Source organism: Eschrichtius robustus, chromosome 13 (genome assembly GCF_028021215.1).
Source record: "Eschrichtius robustus isolate mEscRob2 chromosome 13, mEscRob2.pri, whole genome shotgun sequence".
In the NCBI taxonomy this organism is placed as follows: Eukaryota; Metazoa; Chordata; class Mammalia; order Artiodactyla; family Eschrichtiidae; genus Eschrichtius; species Eschrichtius robustus.
The window spans coordinates 99,760,971-99,783,909 of NC_090836.1; the positions used below are offsets into that span (position 1 = coordinate 99,760,971).

The 22,939-nt window shown below is 41.7% G+C and overlaps 1 pseudogene; it reads left to right on the top strand.

The window, feature by feature from the left end:
- Positions 1–993: 993 nt before the first annotated feature.
- Positions 994–1,260, top strand: LOC137775868 (ATP synthase subunit f, mitochondrial pseudogene; annotated as a pseudogene).
- Positions 1,261–22,939: the final 21,679 nt, after the last annotated feature.

Here is a 22,939-nt window from a genome sequence, read left to right on the forward strand (position 1 = left end):
TGTTCAACTTGACTAGTGTTAGATAAATGCAACTTGAAATGAGACTTTTTATCTCTAAAGATTTACAAACATTAAAAAGATTGAGACAGGGACTTCTCTGGTGGTCCAGCAGCTAAGACTCCGTGCTCCCAATGCAGGGGCCCTTGGTTTGATCCCTGGTCAGGGAACTAGATCCCGCATGCCACAACTAAAGATCCCGCATGCCACAACTAAAGATCCCACATGCCACAACTAAAGATCCTGCATGCCACAACTAAAGATCCTGCATGCCACAACTAAGACCTGGCACAGCCAAATAAATAAATAAATAAATACTAAAAAAAAAAAAAAATGATTGAGACAATTGACGAGGTGACTTCCACCTCAGGCCTTTTTCTATGCTCCTTGTTGGGAACTGCCTGTAAGTGGCATCCATCCAAGTGAGAAACTAGCATAGGTTGCTGCGAAATGATTGTGCAGAGGTAGCCCCAAGCTGGCAAGGGATGGTCTGGGTTTTCTGCACTCTGTTTTTTTCTGGTAAAGGAGCCCTGAGGACTGATCAGCTCTTGCAGCTCTAAAATCATGGCCCATGGACCAATAACATTCAAGTATGTGGCCATAGAGTTCTTTCAGCATGAGTGGGAATTTCTCGACCTTGTTCAGAAGAAGTTGTACTGCAGTGTGATGATGGAGAACTATAGTAACTTGGTCTCACTGGGCCATTCCATTTCTAAGCCAGACATAATTGTGTTATTGGAGCAAGAAAAAGAACCCTGGATGGTTGTGAGGGAAGAAACAAGAAACTGGAGTACAGATTTGGATTCAAGTCATAAAATAATCAGTGATAGAAAAACTTTTATAGCTGGAAAACATTCATCTCTTCTTCTGCATCAGAGAATTCATAGTGGTGAGAAACCCTATGAAGATGAAGAATGTGGGAAGGCCTTTAGTTATGCCTCAAACTTTGTTCAACATGGAAAAGTTGATATTGGGGCAGACAGCCAGGACTCCAAGATGGAATCAGTTGTACCACTGAAGGAGAAGAAGCTCCTGAATGTCAAACTAAGGGAGCTGGCAAGCTGGATACTAATGCGGGATTTCATCCTTAAAGGAACTGCTGGAGCGTTTCAAAGAGGTTATTACTGGTATTACAACAAGTATTTCAACATGAAGAAAGGGAGCATCGTAGGGCTTTCTATGTTGCTGGCAGCTTATATGCTTTTCAGCTACTGCAGTTCTTACAAGGAACTTAAACATGAGCAGCCAAGTGAGTACCTCTGAAGAGGGCACACTCTGCATTCCTGACCATGACTTTTGCCCGGCACCCCTGAATCCTTTCATATCCTGATGCAGAATTAACACCCAATAAAAGATGACTGGTTAAAAAAAAAAAAGTCTCTCTTAGCAACTTTCAAGTATGTAATACAGTATTATTAACTATACTCACCATGCTGTACGTTACATACCCGTGACTTATTTATTTTATAATTGGAAATTTGTAGCTTTTGACCACCTTCACCCATTTCACCCACTGCCTCTGGCAACCATCAATCTGTTCTCTGTATCTATGGCTTCAGTTTCATTTTTTTGTTTTTGATTTTTTTAAAAAATTTCATCTATAAGTGAGATCATACAGTATTGGTATTTGTCTTTCTCTGTCTGACTTCACTTAGTATGATGCCCTCGAGATCCATCCATGTTGTCTCAAATGGCAGGATTTCCTTCTTTTTACGAGTGAGTAATGTTTGATTGTATATGCGCCACATTTTTAAAAAATCCATTCATCTCGTGATGAACTCTTGTTGTTTCCTTGTCTTGGCTATTGCAGATGGCGCTGCATTGAACACTGGGGTGCAGATATATTTTCTTTTCTTTTTATTTTAAATAAATTTATTTATTTAATTTATTTATTTTTGGCTGTGTTGTGTCTTCATTGCTGCGCACGGGCTTTCTCTAATTGTGGCGAGTGGGGGTTACTCTTCATTGTGGTGTGCGGGCTTCTCATTGTGGTGGCTTCTCTTGTTGCAGAGCACGGGCTCTAGGCATGTGAGCTTCAGTAGTTGTGGCACACGGGCTCAGTAGTTGAGGCTCGTGGGCTCTAGAGCACAGGCTCAGTAGTTGTGGCGCATGGGCTTAGTTGCTCCACGGCATGTGGGATCTTCCCAGATCAGGGCTCGAACCCGTGTCCCCTGCATTGGCAGGCAGATTCTCAACCACTGCGCCACCAGGGAAGCCCCAGATATATTTTCAAGATAGTGATTTTGTTTCTTTTGGATTGTTGACTTAAGAAAAAATGTACAACATGAGAGTTGCGAGTTAAATTTTATTTGGGGCAAAATGAGGACTATAGCCTGGGAGACAGCATTTCAGATAGCTCTGTGAAACTGCTCTAAAGAGGTAGTGGGGGAGATCAGTATATATGTGATTTTGGTGAAGGGGGAGTACATGCAATCAAGTACATATTTTTTTGCAGAAGGTTACTGCTAGTCACGAGGAGCAGACATCACCATGAAGGATTTTAGTGCTTTACTAGATCTGAGGAGATATAAGAATTGGGCTCATAAAATCAGCTCCTGAAAATATCTAACTATCTGAAGACCTGTTCTGCCAGTTTTCCCAGAGCACAGAGAACCTCATTTCTGCTCTCCACCCTGAACTCCTTTCAGGGGGTGTTGAAAGTCAGCAGATGTAGCAGCACATGATTTAATCCTTGTAGAGGTAGATGGCAAGTGCCAATTTGTATTTGACAGGATGAATGCCAGGAAGTGGATCTGCTGGGTTATATGGTAGTTCTAGCTTTGATTTCTTGAGGAACCTCCATGCTGTTTTCCGTGGTGGCTGCACTAGTTTGCATTCCCTCTAACAGTACATAAGTGTTCCCTTTTCTCTACGTCCTTGCCAACACTTGTTATTTCTTGTCTTCTTGGTAGTGGCCATTCTTATAGGTGTGAGGTGATATTTTATTGTGGTTTTGATTTGCATTTCGCTGATGACTGGTGATGTTGGGCACCTTTTCCTGTGCCTGTCGGCCATCTGTATGTCTTCTTTGGAAAAATGTCTACTCGGAGCCTCTCCCCATTTTTTAATTGGGTTGTTTGTCTGCTTTTCTATTAAGTTGTATAAGGATTTTTTAAAAATATATTTTGGATTGTAAATCAACTATACTCCAATATAAAATTTAAAAAATGACCGAAAAACTCAAGTGTTGGGAAGAATGTGGGGAAAAGATTATTTTTTATACACTATTGGTGGGAGCATAACTTGGTATGCCTTTTTATTTACTTTTTAATTAATTATTCTTTTTTTTTGAATTTTATTTATTTATTTTTTTTATACAGCAGGTTCTTATTAGTTATCTATTTTATACATATTAGTGTATATATGTCAATCCCCATCTCCCAGTGGTATCCATGGATGGACCTGGAGGGCATTATGCTAAGTGAAATAAGTCAGACAGAGAAAGACAAATACTGTGTGATATCACTTACATGTGGAATCTAAAAGATAAAACAAACTAGTGAATATAACAAAAAAAGAAACAGACTCACAGATACAGAGAACAAACTAGTGGTTACCAGTGGGGAGAGGGCAGGGGGGAGGGGCAAGATAGGGGTAGGGTTCAAACTACTACGTATAAAATAAATAAGCTACAAGGGTATATTGTACAGTACAGGGAATATAGCCAATATTTTATCATAACTATAAATGGAGTATAATCTTTAAAAATTGTGAATCACTATGTTGTACCCCTGAAATTTATCTAATATTATAAATCAACTATACCCCAATAAAAATAAATAAATAAATTGACATACAAAAAAAATTTTTTCCGATTTTGGAGAAAGCTGTCTCTTCTCTGGCCGATTGAGTTGAACAGCCCTGAAGGCATGGTTATATTTCACCTCTTCCTACCTCACAGCCACAGTTTGTATGGTTCTTACTGGCCAAAGCCACCGGGGGCAAGGGGGTCCCATAGAACTCATCTGGTGTTTAAAGGCCTTTGAAAATGACCTAATGACTATTACTATAGCTAGGTGCCAGGCAAGTGCTAAAGCACTTCAGAAGCGTATCTCACCATAGCAATCCAGTGAGGATTAAAATCTGTTAATATCTTCATGTTACAGCTAAGCATACTGAAGCTTGGCGACCTTAGGAAATGAAAGAATCCACAACTGTTGAGTGGTGGAGGCAGGACATGGAACCCTAACCTCTGCCTGGGAAACCTGCTCCTGAGCTTCCTCTTTTCATCCCACAGGTGCCAAGCAGTAGGAGGCGTTTCCTGTGCACGTAGTGGCCTGATCCTCTCCACACACCTGTGAGGTCCTGGTGAGCTCTGAGTCTCTTTCCCTGCTGCAGGCTTGATCCCTGGTGATCAGAGGGCTTAGAAAATCAACTGTGTCAAACGTGGTTTAGCAGGTCAGAGGAGGGCTCAGATTTCTCACAGGACCAGTAGATTGGTTCCAGATCTTCTGCTGCCATGTAATTGGGGTGTAGGGGTTGCTGAGAGCCTGAGGTCAGCTGCCCTTGAGTCAGCTCAGCTGGCACCAGAAAGAGAGAATCTTGAGATCTTTGGGTTTTTCATGGCCTCATGCCCTCATCCCCCATCACAGCCCCAGACCTAAAGTTCTTAATTGCCTTAGTGATGGCTCCGAGTAAAGGGTACTCATAACAGATGGGAAGGTGAAAAGTTTGAGAGGGGCAGTAATTATGTCAATTGACCGGCCTGTTTATTAACTATCTATTCGTGCCCAGCACCCTGCCAGGCACTTCACATGCATGATCCAGTGAGGTGGGTGCTTGGACTCCAATCTCATAGATGAAGAAACTGGGCCTGAGGGAGGAGCAAATTGTCAAAGGCGCACAGCTGGCTGGTAAGTGACAGGGCGGGATCCAAACTTAGGTTTCCCTTTTTATTCAGACACTCATTTGTTGAGTGCCTTTTCTGTGCCATTTCTATGCACTCTATCAGTCAACAAAACAAACAAAAATTCCTGCTCTTATGGAGCTTACATTCTACTAAGACACAGTCAATATATTTTATATATATATATATATATATATATATATATATATATATATATATATATATAATGTTATGATATAACTAGGCATATCATATTCAAACTGCAGGAAAAGCAAAGACAGAAGTTATTAAGAGCTATGAAAAAATATAGAGCAAAGTGAGGGAGATTAGGAAAACTGGGGGATTGGCAGAGGGAGCAGATTGTAATACAGCCTTGTTGAGAAGATAATATTTGAGGAAAGATTTGAAGGGTAAAGGAGGTGAGGGAGGTAGCCACGCAGATATCTGGGGAAGAGCGCTCTAGGCGGAGGGAACAGCTAGTGTAAAGGCAGCTTAATTCCCAGGTGCCTTCCCTTATACCCAGTGCCTCAAAACACAGATGAGTGTGAGAAGACTCCTGTTCTCAAGGAAGGAAAATGCTTGAAAACAGACTGCAAGCCCACCAGCGTGAGAGAGATCCGAACCAGCACGTAAAACAGTTTGGGGATGGAGACTGATTTTGGGGTTGTCGTTAGAAAACAGGCCTCCTTCCTGCCTATGTCCTGAGGATAAAAGAGAAGTCAGTGTAACCGAAGAGGCTAGGGCCACCCTGGTTTTCACCCTTGATTAAAGCCTGCTTTCTGTTGCATACCTCTCCTTGGCCTTGGGTCTCTCTGTTTCTGAGGGCGTCTGTGATATGCATTTCCTGGTGCTGTTCCCTTGGGGCCTCCCAGTAGGGCAGCTTGGATGCACCCAGGCTCTCAGCTTCAGGCTGGGTGCTGCACTTGTCCTGCTTCAACTGTTTATTGTCTGGTTCCAAGAGAGATGGATCTTCTCAGCTGAAGTCTCTGAATCCCCTTGATGGAGCACTTGCCTAAGTCAGGGAAGCCTATTCTCTGACTCTCCATGGAGAGGAGGGCCAGAATAAATTGATGTGAGAGCTTGTGGGCTGACCACTTGTTTGTTCTACTGCCCAACATTGTGCCCTGGGCTTCCTAAGGATCAGCTCAGGTTAAGTACTTACTGAGGCTGCTCTGAGCCAGTCCTGTGCTCTGAGGAATCTGACATGCCCTGATCTCGAGGAGTAAACAGACTACTCCAGAGATAGACAATTTCATTACATTTTCCAAGTGTCCACCTTGTCTTGGACTCCACCCATCCCTAAAATATAAGATGGAAGCAGGTAAGTACCGCACCCTCTATGTGGTCCCTGCGGGGAGGTTGTCTAGACCTCCTCCTGTTGGCTTACTCTGCTGGTCTTATCTTCCCTGGTCATCAGACCTCTGATATGGCCTTGGCATACCTCAATATGGGCATAAATACATAAAAACAAATAAATAAATAAATAAAGCTGGCAAGGGACTTCCCTGGCGATCTACTGGTTAAGACTCTGCGCTTCCATGCTTCCATTGCAGGGGACATGGATTCTATTCCTGGTCTGGGAATTAAGATCCCGCATGCCTCGAGGCACGGCCATAAATAAATAAATAAAGGAACTAATTTAGAAATATTTCTGCTCAAGCTTGGGTTTTTCCCTTGGACCCAATTCTGGCATTAGACTTCTGGCTTTTACCTGATGACCAATGAGAGAGACACTCCTAATTCCTTACATAAGTGCAGTGGTAGAGGTCAGCACAGGGTTAAGAGGAGGGGTCCTGGCCAGCCCAAGCTGGTTCTGTTGGTTCCTGGAGAAGGGGATGCCTGCGTCGTTTTGATGCCCCAACCAGGAAGGCCTTTGGTCTGGGCATGTGGTCCAGCTTAGTAAGGAGACCGGTTGTCCCCTTGTGCCTGCAAATCCTTCTGCTCCCTCCACAGGTTGATTCCTGAAAAGGAGAAGAGCAGGTAAGGGGCTTGGAAGTCAACATTCCCATCCTCACAACAAGAAAAAAAAGCTGAATAAATTGAAAATCAATTACTCTTCTTAGATCCATCAGAGAATTGAAGTCCTCAGGGCAAACTGCTGTCTGCAAAACTGGAGAGACAGATGGATACAGAGAATCACAATTCACCGAAAACAAAACTCAAGAAAGGAAGCCCCACCAATGGAGCCAGCATCAGGGTAGGAAAATGTAAACTGCAGTTGACGAATTGCTGGAGGCAATTCAAGCTTGTAGGCAAGCTTGAGTGTTAAAAATTTCAGGGGTCCAGTCCTTGGGAGGAGTCCAACGTTTCTGTGAGTTCTACCTCTAGGAGCCCTACCAGCTCCCCACAGTAAAGAGTGGAGAAAAGAAAAACCCTTTGTACTTCCAGCAGGGGTAATGGAATAGTAGCTATTTTGAAATTATACCCAAAGCCTTTTATTCTCCTTGACATGGCCTGTTCTCAAGAGAAATCATTTAACCAGGGTCTAATTGACTGGGGTTTTACCAGAGCCTAACTGACCCAGGGAGGGAGAATACCCAACTCCAGTCCACTGTAACCTTTCATGCAGAGGAAGGGAAATGTCCAAGTCCAGCCCTAATTAGTCTTCTGCCTCCACTAAGGGGGGTGGGGCCCAACAACTGGGATACACTTGTGAAGGTCAAAGCCCAGGGGCAGAAGTCACTAAAAGTTTGACACCTAATCGTAGGACTATAGAATTCTTCCTTTCCCCCAGCACCGTACCACCACATCCACAGGGCCCCTGCCTAACAACAGGGGATTACAACTGAAAGAACTGCACATCTCAGACCTTATTTAAGCAGTCTCTAGGGAAACACAAAGACAACAGAGGAGACAAAAACATGGACACCAGAGGAAATTTTAGTCTCTCACACCTGCAGATACAGCAAATAATAAACACAGCCTAATTCCAAGCCAGATAAACATAAGGCCTTACACTACAGGCCTATTTGACTCAGTTCCTTTTACACAGTATATCATGTCTGGCTTTCAGCATAAAACTACAAGGCATACTAAAAGACAAAAAACACAGCTTGGACAGGGTGAGAATCAGAACCAGACTCAGACATAGCAAAAATGTTGGAATTATCAGACTGGGAATTTAAAACAACTGATTATTATGCAAAGAGCTCTAATCGAAAAAGTGGACAGCATGCAAGAAAAGATGGATAATGTAAGCAGAGAGATGGAAACTCTAAGAAACAATCAAAAGTTACCAATGCTCCTTGAAAGACACAATCTACCAAAACTCACACAAAGAAAAATAGACAATCTGAATAAGCCTATACCTATTAAATAAGTTGAATTCAAAACTAATAACCTTCCAAAAAAGAAAGCACTAGGCCCAGATGGGTTAACTGGTACATTGTACCGAACATTTAGGGAAGAAATGATACCAGTTCTGTACAACATCTTCCAGAAAATAGAAGCAGAGGGAATACTTCCTAAATCATTCTAGGCAACCAGCATTATCCTCATACCAAAACCAGATATGAAAAGAAAGAAAACTGCAAATCAACGTCTCTCATGAACAAAAATGCAAAATCCTCAAAAAATTAGTAAGTTGAATTCAACAATATATAAAAAGAGTTATACACCATGACTAAGTGGAATTTATTCCGGGTATGCAAGGCTGGTTTAACATTCAAAAATCAATTAATATAATGCATCATATCAACAGGCTAAAGAAGAATCATATGATCATATCAACAGATGCAGAAAAACATTTGACAAAATCCAACACACATTCATGATAAAAACTGTCAGTAAACTAGGAATAGAGAGAATTTCCTCAACTTGATAAAGAACATGTACCAAAAAAACTCTATAGCTAACATTAAACTCAATGGTGAGCAACTAGATGCTTTCCTCCTAAGATCAGGAACAAGAAAAAGACATCCCCTCTTACTACTCCTATTCAGTGTTGTACTGGAAGTCCTGGCTAATGCAATAAGACAAAAAAAAAAAAAAAAATCAGTTTTACTTCTTTCCAAATCTGTATACATTTTATTTCCTTTTTTTATCTTGATTTTTATGATGATCTAGGTAGAAAATCCCAAAGAATCGACAAAAAAAAAAAAAAAAAAACCTCTGAAACTAATAAGCAATTATAGCAAGGTGGCAGGATACAAGGTTAATATACAAAGTCAATTGTTTACCAGCAATGAACAATTGGAATTTGAAATTAAAAACACAATACTATTTACCAAAAATAAAATAATAAAATAAAAAGAAATACTTAGGTATAAATGCAACAAAATATGTACAAGACCTATGTGGGGTAAACCTACGAGACTCTGATGAAAGAAATTCTGAATAAATGGGGAGATATTCCATGTACAGGGATAGCAAGAATCAATTTTGTCAAGATGTCAGTTCTTCCCAATTTGGTCTATTCAACGTAATCCTAATCAAAATTCTAGCACGTTATTTTGTGGATATCAACAAACTGATCCTACATTTTATATGGAGAAGCAAAAGACCAATAGTAGCCAACACAATACTGAAGAACAACAACAAAGGTGGAAGACTGTCCCTATCCAACCTCAAGACTTTATATAAAGATGCAGTAATTAAGACAGTGTGGTGTTGGTGAAAGAATAGACAAATAGATCAATGAAACAGAATAGAGAGCCCAGAAACAGACCACACAAATGTAATCAACTGATCTTTGAAAAAGGAAGACAATTCAGTGGAGAAAGGATAGTCTTTTCAATGAATGGCACTGGAACAACCGGACATGGAAATGCAAACAAAAAAATCTAGACACAGATATTTTACAAAATTAACTCAGTAAGCGTCAGAGACCTAATGTAAATGCTAAGCTATAAAAATCCTAGAAGATAACATAGGAGAAAAACTAATGACCTTGGCTTTTTGATGAGTTTTTAGAAACAACACCAAAAAGCACTATCCATGAAAGAAAAAATTGAGAAGCTGGACTTCATTAAAATTAAAAAGTCTGCTCTGTGACGGGCACTGTTAAGAAAATGAAAAGACAAGCCACAGACTTGGAGAAAATATTTGCAAAAGACACATATGGTAAAGGACTGGCATCGAAAATATACAAAGAACTCCCACAACTGAACAATAAGAAGAAAAATGACCCAATTAAAAATGGGCAGGGCTTCCCTGGTGGCGCAGCGGTTGGGGGTCTGCCTGCCAGTGCGGGGGATGTGGGTTCGAGCCCTGGTCTGGGAGGATCCCACATGCCGCGGAGCAACTAAGCCCGCGAGCCACAATTACTGAGCCTGCGCGTCTGGAGCCTGTGCTCCGCAACAAGGGAGGCCGCGATAGTGAGAGGCCCGCGCACCGCGATGAAGAGTGGTCCCCGCTTGCCACAACTAGAGAAAGCCCTCGCACAGAGGCGAGGACCCAACACAGCCATAAATAAATAAATAAATACTTAAAAAAAAAAAAATGGGCAAAAGATCTGAACAGATACCTCACCAAAGAAGACATGCAGATGGCAAATAAGCATATAAAAAGATGCTCAGCATCATATGTCATTAGGGAATTGCAAATTAAAACAATGAGCTACCACTACACACCTATTAGAATGGCTAAAATTCAAAACACTGTCCACACCAAATTCTAGCAAGGTTGTGAAGCAACAGGAAGTCTCATTCATTTGCCGGTGGACATATAAAATGGTAGAGCCACTTGGAATATAGTTTGGTAGTTTCTTATAAAACTAAACATACTCGGGACTTCCCTGGCGGTCCAGTTGTTAAGACCCCGCACTTCCACTGCAGGGGGCGGGGGTTTTATCCCTGGTCAGAAAAATAAGATCCCGAAGGCTGGACGGCTTGGCCAAACAAACAAAAAACTAAACACTCTTACCACATGATCCAGCAATTGAGCTCCTTGGTATTTATCCAAACGAGCTGAAAATCTATGTCCTCACAAAACTCTGCACATGAATGTTTATAGCAGCTTTATTCATAATTGCCAAGATATGGAGGCAACCAGATGTTGTTCTTCAATAGCTGAGTGGATAAACAGTGGTACATCCATAAAATGGAATATTTTCAGCGATAAAAAGAAATGAGTTATCAAGTCATGAAAGTATACCTTAAATGCAAATTGCCAAGTGAGAGAAGCCAATCTGAAAAGGCTACATACTGTATAATTCCAACCCTCTGATGTTCTGGAAAAGGAAAAACTATGAAGACTGAAAAAATTGGTGGTTTCAGGGGTTGAGGTGGGGGTAGGGAGGGATGAGTAAGTGGAGCACAGAGGATTTTAGGGCAGTGAAACTTGTGTGCAGGACTGTAATGGTGGACACAAGTCACACATTGGTCAAAACCTATAGAATATACAACACAAAGAGTGAACCCTAATGTAAGTTATGGACTTTATTTTTTATTTATTTATTTTTAAATTTGGCTGCACCACACGGCTTTCGGGATCTTAGTTCCCCCACCAGGGATGGAACCTGGGCCCTGGTAGTGAAAGCGCAGAGTCCTAAACACTGGGCCACCAGGGAATTCCCTTATGGACTTGAGCTAATTATAAATACTGTCATCAGTTACAACAAATGTACTACACTAATGCAAGATGATAACAATGGAGACACTGAAGGAGGCCTGGGGGGAAGAGAGGGGGTATAGAAATTCTACTTTCTTCTCAATTTTTCAGTAAACCTAAAACTGTTCTTTTAAAAAAGGGGGTTGGGGGGAGACATGAAGACTGGGAAGTGCATTAAGTGGGAGAGCCTGTTACTTCCCATGGCTTCCTATAGAGGGCTTCTGGGCTTAGTGGCAAAAACCACAATGTGAAAAAGTCTGGGCCTGAATAATTACTTATTCAGGTGCCATTCTAAGTGCTTTACATATACTATCTCACTTAATCCTCTAGCAACAATCCTATGTGGTAGGAACTATTAACATCCGCACTTTACAGGGGAGGAAGTAGAAGCACAGGGAAATTAAGTAACTTGTTCAAAATTGCTGCAAGTGGAGCCAAAATTTAAATCTAGATATTAGAACATATAACTAAATCACCACATGCAACTTTTTTCTCATTCTGTAAACTGGGCAGTCTATTTTAATGAGGCAAAACACCCCAATTTATTATACTGCACATCCTGAGTCAGTACAAATACCTCCGTTCCAACCTGGGGAGGTATGGGGTCTCTTTCAGCTGGGAGGTCAGTCTTTGTAGGACCCCTCCCACAAACACCCTATCCAGGGACTGTCTGGGGGAATAGTTTCTGAAAACTGGTTGAGTTTCTTTAAACAGGAATCCAGTTTTGTTGTTTTTATCAGGGGAGTCTAGAAATGTTAGACTGTTGTGGGAGACAGTGTTGTGAAATAGGTACTTTTCAACCAGCCCCTAACACTTCTGTCTTTATTTACCACCAATGTCTTTGGCTGTGCACATCGCCTTAGTGGTCCCCTTCCCACTGACACTGAGTCATGGGGGTCTGGCCAGTCCCTCTTCTTCATATTCACTACAATCACCCCCTATCCCTGTCTCCCTGTCTCTCAACTGGACCGTTGCACAGCTGATTCCAGGTTCCCTATGTACCTGTCAGGGTTCAGCCAGGAGACAGAAACCACATCAGTTATTTGAACAGAGGGATAGTTGTGCAACCATAAGCACTATCTAACTTCAGAACATTTTCATCACCCCCCCAAAAAACCCATACTCACTAACAGTCACTACCCATTCCCTCTTTCTTTTTTCTTAAAGCTTTTTAAAAATATTTTATTTTATTTTATTTATTTTTGGCTGTGTTGGGTCTTTGTTGCTGTGCACGGGCTTTCTCTAGTTGCAGTGAGCAGGGGCTACTCTTTGTTGCGGTGCGCAGGCTTCTCATTGCAGTGGCCTCTCTTGTTGCAGAGCACGGGCTCTAGGCGCACGGGCTTCAGTAGTTGTAGCTCGTGGGCTCTAGAGCTCAGGCTCAGTAGTCATGGCACACAGGCTTAGTTGTTCCGAGGCACGTGGGATCTTCCTGGACCAGGGCTCAAACCCATGTCCCCTGCATTGGCAGGCGGATTCTTAACCACTGCACCACCAGGGAAGCCCCCCATTCCCTCTTGTCAACCACTTATCTACTTTCTGTGTCTATGGATTTGCCAATTCTAGACATTTCATATAAATGGAATCGTACAATAAGTGCTCTTTTGTGTCTGGCTTTCTTCCCTTTGCATAACATTTTCAAGGTCCATCCATGTTGTAGCACATATCAGTATGGATATACCGTATAGGTAGTATGGCACACGGGCTTCTCTCTAGTTGTGGTGTGTGGGTGTTCTCTCTCTAGTTGTGGCACGGGCTCCAGAGCGGTGGGCTCTGTAGTTTGCGGCATGCAGGCTCTCTCGTTGAGGCACATGAGCTCAGTAGTGTGGCGCCCAGGGTTAGTTGCCCCGTGGCATGTGGGATCTTAGTTCCCCGACCAGGGATTGAACCCGCATCCCCTGCATTGGAAGGCAGATTCTTTACCACTGAACTACCAGGGAAGTCCCTCCATCCCTTCATTTTGAGCCTATATGTGTTCTTAAAGCTGAAGTGAGTCTCTTGTAGGCAGTATACAGTTGGATCTTGTTTTTTTATCCAACTAGCTTTTGATTAGATAATTTAATCCATTTACATCAAGAGTAATTACTGAGAGAATTCCCTGGCAGTCCAGTGGTTAAGACTCCATGCTTGCCCATGCTCTGCAACAAGAGAAGCCACCGCAATGAGAAGCCCGCGCACCACAACGAAGAGTAGCCCCTGCTCGCTGCAACCGGACAAAAGCCCGCACACAGCAACGAAAACCCAACGCAGCCAAAAACAAATAAATAAAATAAATTTATTAAAAAAAAAAAAAAAAAAGACTCCATGCTTCCTTTGCAGGGGGCGTAGGTTTGATCCCTGGTTGGGGAACTAAGATCCCGCATGCTGCGTGGCTTGGCCAAAGAAAAAAAAAGAGTAATTATTGATAGGTAAGGACTTACTAATGCCATCTTTTTGTTTTCTGGTGGTTTTATAGTTCCCTCTTTCCTTTCTCCCTCTCTTGCTGCCTTCCTTTGCGAATTGATGATTTTCTTTAGTGGTATGCACTGTTTCTCTCCTCTTTATCTTTCGTGTATCACTGTAGGTTTTTGCTATGTGGTTACCATGAGGTTTACATAAAGATCTTCTAGATACAACAGTTTATTTTATGCTGATAACAACTTCACTCTATTGCATACAAAAACTCTACCTTTTTACTCTCTCTCCTTTTATGTTTTTAATGTCACAATTCACCTCTTTTTATATTGTGGATCCATTAACAAATTATTATAGCTATAATTATTTTTTAATACTTTTGTTCTTTAGCTTTTATACTAGAGTTAAGTGGTTAACACAGCACCATACAGTAAGTCCCCTACATATGAACAAGTTCCATTCCAGAGCATGTTCATAAGTCCAATTTGTTCATAAGTCCAACAAAGTTAGCCTAGGTACCCAACTAACACAATCGGCTATATAGTACTGTACTGTAATGGGTTTATAATACTTTTCACACAAGTAATACATAAAAAGCAAACAAACACAAAAAATAAACAGTTTTAATCTTACAGTATGGTACTTTGAAAAGTACAGTTGTACAGTACAATAGCTGGCATACAGGGGCTGGCATCGAGTGAACAGGCAAGAAGAGTTACTGACTGGAGGAGGGAGAGGAGGTGGGAGATGGTAGAGCTGAAGGATTGTCAGCAATAGGAGATGGAGGGCAAGCTGCAATTTCACTCACGCCTGACGTTGATGGCACAGGTTCTGGTTCCTTGCTGGATTCAATTCTGTCTACCCTCCTGAAAAGACAATCCAGTTATGTCTGGGTAGTAGCTCTTTTTTTTTCTCGTCATAGATGACACGGTAGCACTGAATTGCATTCTGAACAGCTGCTGCAACCTTCGTGTACTGTTCTACATTCGGGTCCTGTGCCTCAAAAACTAACAGTACCTCCTCAAATAAAGAAAATCCCCTTGCTATTTCCTGCATCGTGAATCTCTTCAGTTCTTCAGTTACTTCTTCCTCTTGTCACTCCACTCCCTCAATTATTTTCGTTTCCATCGTTATTGCTTGGTGCTTCTTAGCAGTACCAGCTACATCACCACTGCTTTTATGCTTGCTTCCAGACATCCTGGGCTTGAAATAATGATACTGTACTGCTGTACTCTATACAGTACTGTACAGTAAAGTACACAAAAGCACAACCACTTATAGAGGATACATGCATGTGACAATGTACGCCAGACCCATGAACTAACTTGTGTGACTGGACATGGGAACGCACGTTCGCATCTTTGAAAGTTCACAACTTGAAGTTTCACATATAGGGGACTTACTGTATTACAGTATCAGAGTATTCTGGATTTGACTATATACTTACCTTTACCATTGTGTTATGTATTTTCATGTCACCAATTAGCATACTTTCATTTCAGCTTGAAGAGCTCCTTTCAGCATTTCTTGTAAGGCACATCTAGTGGTAATGAAATCCCTCAGCTTTTGTCTGGGGTGATCTTTATCTCTTCTTCATTTTTGAAGGACAGCTTTGCCAGATAAAGTATTCTTGGTTGGCAGTTTTATTCTTTTATCACTTTTAATATATCATCCCATTCTCTCCTGCCTTATAAGCTTTCTGTGGAGAAATCCACTGATATCCTTATGGGGATTCCCTGGTAAGTTACAAGCTTCTTTTCTCTTGCTGCCTCTAAGAGTCTTTCTTTGTCTTTGATTTTTTTTTTTAAACATCTTTATTGAAGTATAATTGCTTCACAATGGTGTGTTAGTTTCTGCTTTATAACAAAGTGAATCAGCTACAGATACACACACGTTCCCATATCTCCTCCCTCCCACATCTCCCTCCCTCCCACCCTCCCCATGTCTTTGATTTTTGACACTTTTTATCATAATGTATCCTGGAGAAGATCTCTTGAAGTTGGGTTTGCTTAGTGACTTATAAGCTTCATAAACTTGGATAACCATATCTCTCCCCAGATTTGGGAATTCTCAGCCATTATTTCTGCCTTCTCCCTCTATTCTCCTTCTGGGACTCCAATAATTTGCAGATTGCTTCTTTTGATGGTATCCTATAGATCATATAGGCTTTCTTAATTCTTTTTTTTGAATTTTTTTTTTTTATATAGCAGGTTCTTATTAGTTATCTATTTTATATATATTAGTGTATACATGTCAATCCCAATCTCCCAGTTCATCCCACCACCACCTCCCCCCTGCCAGCTTTCCCCCCTTGGTGTCTGTACGTTTGTTCTCTATGTCTGTATCTCTATTTCTGCCTTGCAAACTGGTTCATCTGTACCATTTTTCTAGATTCCACATATATGCGTTAATATACAATATTTGTTTTTCTCTTTCTGAATTACTTCACTCTATGACAGTCTCTAGATCCATCCACGTCTCTACAAATGACCCAATTTCGTTCCTTTTTATGGCTGAGTAATATTCCATTGTATATATGTACCACAACTTCTTTATCCATTCATCTGTCGATGGGCATTTAGGTTGCTTCCATGACCTGGCTATTGTAAATAGTGCTGCAATGAACATTGGGGTGCATGTGTCTTTTTGAATTATGGTTTTCTCTGGGTATATGCCCAGTAGTGGGATTGCTGGGTCATATGGTAATTCTATTTTTAGTTTTTTAAGGACCCTCCATACTGTTCTCCATAGTGGCTGTATCAATTTACATTCCCACCAACAGTGCAAGAGGGTTCCCTTTTCTCCACACCCTCCCCAGCATTTGTTGTTTGTAGATTTTCTGATGATGCCCATTCTAACTGGTGTGAGGTGATACCTCACTGTAGTTTTGATTTGCATTTCTCTAATAATTAGTGATGTTGAGCAGCTTTTCATGTGCCTCTTGGCCATCTGTATGTCTTCTTTGGAGAAATGTCTATTTAGGTCTTCTGCCCATTTTTTGATTGGGTTGTTTGTTTTTTTAATATTGAGCTGCATGAGCTGTTTATATATTTTGGAGATTAATCCTTTGTCTGTTGATTCATTTGCAAATATTTCTCCCATTCTGAGGGTTGTCTTTTCATCTTGTTTATAGTTTCCTTTGCTTTGCAAAAGCTTTTAAGTTTCATTAGGTCCCATTTGTTTATTTTTGTTTTTATTTTCATTACTTTAGGAGGTGGGTCAAAAAAGATCTTGCTGTGATTTATGTCATGGAGTGTTCTTCCTATGTTTTCCTCTAAGAGTTTTACAGTGTCCGGTCTTACATTTAGGTCTTTAATCCATTTTTAGTTTATTTTTGTGTATAGTGTTAGGTAGTGTTCTAATTTCATTCTTTTACATGTAGCTGTCCAGTTTTCTCATCACCACTTATTGAAGAGACTATCTTTTCTCCATTGTATATCCTTGCCTCCTTTGTCACAGATTAGTTGACCATAGGTGCATGGGTTTATATCTGGGCTTTCTATCCTGTTCCATTGATCTGTATTTCTGTTTTTGTGCCAATACCATATTGTCTTGATTACTGTAGTCTTAATTCTTTTTTATTCTTTTTCCTTTGTTGTCCTCTGACTGGGTAATTTTAAAGTTCCTGTTTTTGAATTCACAGATTTTTTTCTCCTGATTGCTCCATTCTGCTGGTCATTGATGCTCTCTATTGCATTTTGCATTTCATTCATTGTATTCTTCAGCTCCAAAATTTCTGTTTGGTTCTTTTTTTAAATGATTTATCTCTTTGTTAAACTTCTCATTTTATTCATGTATAATTTTCCTGATTTTGTTGAATTGCCTTTCTGTGTTTTCTTGTAGCTCGTTGAGCTTCCTTAAAACAGCTATTTTGAATTCTTTTTCAGGTAAACTGCAGATCTCCATGTCTTTGAGGTCAGTTACTAGAAGATTGTTGTGATCCTTTGGTAGTGTCATGTTTCCTTGATTTATCACGTTCCTTGGAGTCTCACATTTTTGTCTTCACACTTGCAGTAGCGGGCACCTTCTCCAATTTTCACTAACTGACTTTGGGAGAGAAATCCCTACCATCAGTCCTGCTAGAGATTCTGAGGCTTTCTCAGACCATCTATGGATACACCTCCACCATGCTTCTTGCTCCCTCTTGTGGCAGAATTCTTAAGCTTGTTTACCTTCTCTGGATCCTGCAACACACCAAGCCAGGTGCTGACAGCCTCCCTTTTGTTTTCCCAAGGGCTGAGCTAAAGCTCAAGTGTGTGGTCTCTCCCTCGCCTGCAGACTCAGGCTGGCTTTCTACATATGCTCACAAGCTGTCTGCCAAAGCTCACTCTCACCACCACCAGGAGTGTGCACAGAGAGCTGGCCACAGGTTAGGGGTGTGAGTGGGTGAGGCACACGGAGCACTGGAGGTGCCTACAGGCCAGGTGGGGGGATCTGCAAGCAAGGTGTCCCCAGCAGCTCCTGGGCAGGCTCCTTGGAGTCTGCAGCACAGTTAGTAGGATCTGCATCCTTTAACGCCCTCCAAGAGTCCTATCTGCCACTCTCCCAGCCTTTCCCCACCCCCGCGTCAGCCAGCTCACGACTCCGTACTCTGGATGGAGTGAGAGAGAAATGTGCCTCTCTGGCAATGTCCCACGCAGCTGGGGAAGTCAGGTGCGCACTGGCATGCTTCACTTTCCCCTGTGGGAGAAATCAACGGCCAAGAACGTCTCACCCGGTACTGAGCTGTGCTGCCTTGGGGGAGGGGTGATGTGGGTAAAATCAAACTCTTCCTCTTTTCCTCTCCAATGTGTCCAAACCTCTATTTTCTTTCTCCAGTGGTGTGCTGGAACTTCTCCACTGGAAACCTGGACTTCCACAAAGGCTCGTTCGTCTGTGGGTGATTGTCTTTTTTTTTTTTTTTTTTAATAAATTTATTTATTTATTTATTTATTTTTGGCTGTGTTGGGTCTTCGTTTCTGTGTGAGGGCCTCCTCCAGTTGCGGTGAGCGGGGGCCACTCTTCATCTCCGTGCGCGGGCCTCTCACTGTCGCGGCCCCCCCCCCCCCCGTTGCAGAGCACAGGCTCCAGACGCGCAGGCTCAGCAGTTGTGGCTCATGGGCCCAGTCGCTCCGCGGCATGTGGGATCCTCCCAGACCAGGGCTCAAACCCGTGTCCCCTGCACCAGCAGGCAGACTCCCAACCACTGCGCCACCGGGGAAGCCCAGGGTGATTGTCTTAAGACATTGTTCTCCAGGGTCTCCCACACTGTGGCTGAGAGGGGCTGGAGCCGGTTCACAGGCCACTGCAGGGTCTCCAGCCAGGACCGAGGTCCGCATGCCTAGTACCTGATGCACGGGTGGGTGAGACTTCTCCTGGGTCTCTTGGCACATGGTGCTGGATCCCACAGGTGCTACAAGGCACTTCTGTCTGTGGATGGATGCCAAATTGTTGTTGAGTGCAGGGATATGTGAGGGCTGTCTTATTCAGCCATGTTGCTGACGTCACCCCACTTGAAAAATTCTTACTCTTTACCCTGAATATCCAACTGACAGATGATATTCTTCTCCCCCTCTTCTTGTTCACCCTTTCATGGATGGGAATGATCTGGGAAAGAGTGAGGATGGCTCTATTCCTGGAGCCATCTGATCGGGTAAAGACGGCAGAAAATTTTGGATAACATTGAATGGGAGAAAGGGACTATTACAAGATTGTACTGCATTTTACCAGGAGTCTGGAAAAAGAAGGAAATAGAGCAAGAATCATTAATGGGAAGCTGACATCTGACTCTGATATATCTGATACACACAATCACCAGTAGTGGTAGAGAAGATGTCCATTCCTAATAACACCCAGTTCCATCCTTCTTCATTCCTTCTCTTGGGCATCCCAGGGCTGGAAGATGTGCACGTCTGGATTGGATTCCCCTTTTGTGTATACTGTTGCTTTCCTGAGGAATGCTGCTGTCTGTAATCCAGACTGAGCGTATTCTCCACGAGCTCATGTACTGTATTCTAGCCATGTTGGACTCTTATTGACCTGGACTTTTTCACAGCCACCATCCCTAAAATGCTGGGCATCTTCTGGTTCACTCTCAGGGATATATATATATATATAGTAAAAAACACAACACAGTTTATCTTCTTAACCATTTTTAAGTGTACACTGCAGTACTGTTAACTATACTCACATTGTTGTGCAATGGATCTCTAGAACTTTTTCATTTCGCAAAACTGAAACTCTATACCCATTGAACTCCCATTTCCCTCTCCCCCAAACCCCTGCCAACTATCATCCTACTTTCTGTTTCTATAGACTACTTTAGATACCTCATATAAATGGAATCATATAGTATTTGTTTTTTTGTGACTGGCTTATTTCACTCAGCCTAATATCCTCATGCGGCAGTTCTTTACTTTTGTGGTTGAATAATATTCCATTGTATGGTGAACCACATTTTGTTTATTCATTAATCAGTTGGAGGACATTTAGGTTGTTTCCACTTTTTGGCTGTTATGAACAATGCTGCTATCAACATCTGTGTATAAGGTTTTGTGTAGACGTATGTTTTCATTTTTTTTGGGTACATACCTAGATGTGGAACTGCTGGGTCATGTGGTAACTCTGCTTAACCATTTGAGGAATTGCCAGACCATTTCCCACAGTAGCTGTACCAGTTTTACATTCCTATCAGCAGCATATGAGCATATGAGGGGTTCCAGTTTCTCCACATCCTTGCTAACACTTATTATTATCTGACTCTTCTAGCCACCCTTTTGGGTGTGAAGTGGTATCTCAGTTGTTTTTATTTGCATTTCCCTAATGGTTAGTGATGTTGAGCATTGGCCATTTGCATATCTTCCTTGGAAAAATGTCTATTCAGATCCTTTGCCCAGTTTAAAATTAGGTTGTCTTTTTACTGAGTTATGAGTTATTTATATATCTTAAATACAAATCCCTTATCAGATATATGAATTGCAGATATTTTCTCCCATTGTGTGGGTTGTCTTTTCACTCTTTTTAATATAGGCAAATCACAGCTATTAATTTCCCTCTGGTCACTACTTTGACTCCATAAGTTTTGGTATGTTCTGTTTTAGTATTTTTGGTGTTGTGTACTTGTCTTCATTCATCTCAAAGTATATTCCCTTGTATGTGATGAGTCACTTCTGTCTTGCTTTCAGAATTCTCCCTTTGTCTTCTGAGAGTTTGATTATGATGTGTCTAGGTACGGATCTCTTTGACTTTATCCTACTGGTAGTTTGTTGAGCTTTTTTGATGTATAGATTAATATTGGTCATCAAATATGCAAAGTTTTGAGCCATCATTTCTTCAAATATTCTTTCTGCCCTTTCTCGTCCCCTTATATCTATGCTGCATGGTGTGTCATAGGTCTCTGAGCCTCTGTTAATTTTTCTTCATTTTCCTTTCTATTCCTTGGATAGGTTAATTTCAACGGACCTATCTTCAAATTTGCTGATTTTTTTCTGCTTGGTCATGTCTGCTGAGCCCCTCTAGTGAAATTTTTATCTCAGTTATTGTACTTTTCAACTCTAGAATTTCTATTTGGTTCCTTTCTATAAGTTGTCTCTTTACTGATAGTCTCTATCTGGTGAGACACCATTCTTATCTCCTTTAGTTCTTTAGACATGGTTTCCTTTAGCTCTTTGAACATATTTTAAATAGCTGACTTAAAATCTGGTACTAGGGTAAGTTAAAAACTCTAAAAAGCTTTCTGTTCTTACCAAGATTCTACTGTCTTTCTTGACTGAACACTCTCTGGGTTACTGAAAGCCTTTGGTTAATTTCCAGAGTTTAAAGTTGATTCTGATTATATATGGCAGATTTTTCATTGGTCTTATAGAGAGAGCAAACTTTCGGTGGTTCTTATGGGACCATTTTTGTTGACCCTTTGCTTGGATTTTGATTCAAATAAACTATGGAAAAATATTTTTGAAACAACTGGTGGGAGTCCCCTGGTGGCCACATGGGTGAGGATTCCAGATGTTCACTGCTGTGGCCCGGGTTCAGTCCCTGGTCTGAGAACTGAGATCCCCCAAGCTGTAGGGTGCAGCCAAACAAACAAACAACAAACAAAACAGAAACAAACAAAAAACCAACACAGCTGGCAAAAACTGAACACAGACTGGTTATCAGATTAAAAATTTTATTTTGTTGGAAAAGAAAACTGTATATTCAAGACCCTATTATCTGTTAGAGCTACATAGAGGTGGTTAGAGTTTTCTTTGATTTGCTCTCAAATACTCCAGCTTACATGCAAAAAAAGTATGTGTGGGAGGAGAGATATGAAATAATGGCACATGTTGATGGTTGTTGGATCTGGGTGATGGGTACATGGAGGTTCACTTACCATTTTATTTTTATGTTCAAACATTTCTATAATAAAATGTATTTTAAAAAACAGAAGGGGTACCCTTGGGTCCAGACAAGGCTGCCTTGAACTGGGAAAAATTAATTTAGTCCCATACTGGCCTTGGGCGGAAGGGAGTAAAACAATGTCCTGGAAGACAGAGTGTGCGTTAAGAGAATAAAGGCTAACGTGATAGAACCAGTCAGGTACCCTCAGGATAAAGTCATACAGCAAGTAAAGACATGTAACTATCTCTGTGTCTGGGAGGCAAAGGAATTGACTGGTCAAATCCATGCTGGTCCTTGGCCCCAGCTCCCAAGTCTGGTGGTCTCCACCACATCCCGGGGGGGTGGAAAAGATTTCTTTCCTGGGGCTAGCGAAAGGAGTGTTCCTGCCCGAAACCATTCCTCTTGGCTTGAACAGCACTATGACCAAGACCCGAAGCTGGAGCTATGCATAGGGTGACAGACCTCAAAGGGCAGAGGCCTGGGATGAAGTAGGCTTCTGTCCTAAGTGACCCACAGCCTCAAGACACCAACTGGGGAAAGGGAGCTTCCTCTGATGACCCCAGACTCAATCAGTGAAGCTCCAGAAATCTTAAATTACACTATAAAATGTACGTTTGTGAGTTCTTTATAACATACTCCAAATACAACGACCTTAAACCCTGAGGGAGGGAACATGGGAGATCCACCCAGAAGAGTTCCCACAGGGCAGGACCATGCAAAGCCTGAGGTACTGGGCACTCCCACATTCAAAGCACAAGGAGAACTTACCTAGCCTGGTCTGCTGCCAGCTTTCCAAAG